We start from the raw sequence: 2,075 nt of genomic DNA, 5'->3' as shown, positions 1-2,075 counted from the left end.
CTGCTGCCTGCCTCTTCTTTGGCAAACAACATGGGGCAATATTGTCAAACTTGGTGTTTTGGGCATATCCTAGAAAGTTAACGATAGGTTTTTTGTTTTCCTGGTGGGAGGATGTTAGATTGTAGTAAGATATGATCCTTTCTACTCTTTGCTTACAAAAGAGAGATCAGAAGAGCTACTTCATGTTCCCAAATTGCAGGGGTCATTGCAATTCTGGTTTGAAATCAAACTTTGGTCGATCGTTCCTGTGTGTGTGTATATATATAGTGCTGTATAAACATACACTTTTCTAAACATAGGGTGTACAAAGTAGCGTTATTCTTATAATGCTTGTAAATGTGAAGGGGAATAGGACTTGAATTCTTATTATGCTTTAAAAAAACCAGAGTTTACAAGGTAAGCTTTGTCCTGTTCTTTGAAAGTGCTGCTGCCTTCGGTTTAACCTCAGAGGTAGATCTGAAATCTGAAGAGCTGTAACATGCATGTGAATCTGGGGCATATTTCAAGAAAGTGATGCCCAGGTATGGGTTTATTGTTAATTAGCACTACTTTTGGTTATCCCAGTTGTTTGCCATGCTAGCACAATGACATACTGCCTGGAGCGAGTTTTAAAGGTGGGCTGGTGATGGAACCTTGTGGTAGAGTCAAGTCAGCCTTTGAAATCTGTTCACATTCACTGCATTTTCCACACGTGCTGGAAGTGTATTTGTAGATGCTATATATGTGTAACAGTCATACGCTTTTATTCTTTAGAGAGGGATCCAGAAGCTGAAACTATCTTCTAGCTACAGTTAAGGGCTGTTCTGCTCATGGAGTTTCATGCACAGGAGATTCTGGGATTAACAAGGGAGTCTTAGTAGATGCATGCAAAGAAGATATGTCTATTCAAAAGCTACTTAGGAGACTTTGAGAAATGACAAATAGGAGAGACAGGAAAGCCATTTTAGGTAAAATATCAAGTTTCCGTGGATGTGAATCTGCACCATCAGCTACTATAGCTATACCATGACTTGAGAAACAACATCTGGGGACTTTTGGTTTTTTGGTTTTTTGTTTTTTTTTTTTTTTTTTTCAAAGAAAAAATATCTTTCATTTTCAAAATGACTGGAAACTCCCTATATGAAGCTCTCCATCTTTTTTGTCTTGTATACTCCAATAGTGTGTGTAGGTGAACACATTCAAGTATTTTATTTTTTTGCCTGCAACACTTCTGCTATGTTTTCTGTGGTGATGCTTTGGTAGTTGCGAGTCTGTTACACTCTGTAACCTTGTGGTGTTTCCTCAGTAAGTGGATAACTGACATGACCAGATTTCTGTCTCTTTGTGAAGGAGTCTACGTGCTGCAGGGAATATGTTTTCTCATGAAAGTAACCTTCAAATGAAGATTCTGTGGTGAAACCCAGTTATTTTAAACATTTGTTAAATTTGTATCTCCTGGTTTTGTATGTATCTTATTGTTTCATCTGTTGGCAAAGTATGCATTTCCCAGGCATTTAAGCCCAAAAACCTCTAAGGTTGTGGCCTGTTATTGAAACTTATTTTTTTTATTGTTTACATTTGTGAAAAGAGAAGTTTTTAACCTTTGGCCGCTGTTGTAACTATCACATTGTTCAAGTGTAATATTTGGCCCAATGGGCCAGCAAAGTTGCCCCTCCATTCATACCCTCCAAGGAGAGACTGGCTTGGGTTTTGTCCTCTGCCCTGCCAAACCAGGATTATCTCCTAGTAAACTGTTATACTGAGCTGTCAGATGAAGGGCTTTAATACGAGCTGAAGTGTCTCATCCGTTCCAGTCTCTCATAATTCAGACCCTGGAGACTCCTCATTGCCTCCGTTCCATGAGACGTCTAAAATAAAGAGCTGTTGACGGGTCTCACTCCATTTCTTTACTTCCATCAAAGTCAGGGGGTCTGCTCCCCTCACCCTTGTTCAGAGCTCCCCAGTGATGAGCAAGAATGTTCTTTTGAAACATGCTATCCTTGGTTGTGGTGTTGCCAAAAGCTTTGGATAAGGTGTTACAGTGAAGGTAAAATTCAAACCTATGGCATTTTCAACAAAACTTTCTTCCCCACCCC

The sequence above is a fragment of the Phaethon lepturus genome, unplaced genomic scaffold (genome assembly GCF_000687285.1).
Source record: "Phaethon lepturus isolate BGI_N335 unplaced genomic scaffold, ASM68728v1 scaffold46702, whole genome shotgun sequence".
Taxonomy (NCBI): Eukaryota; Metazoa; Chordata; class Aves; order Phaethontiformes; family Phaethontidae; genus Phaethon; species Phaethon lepturus.
This window is presented reverse-complemented; position numbering follows the sequence as displayed.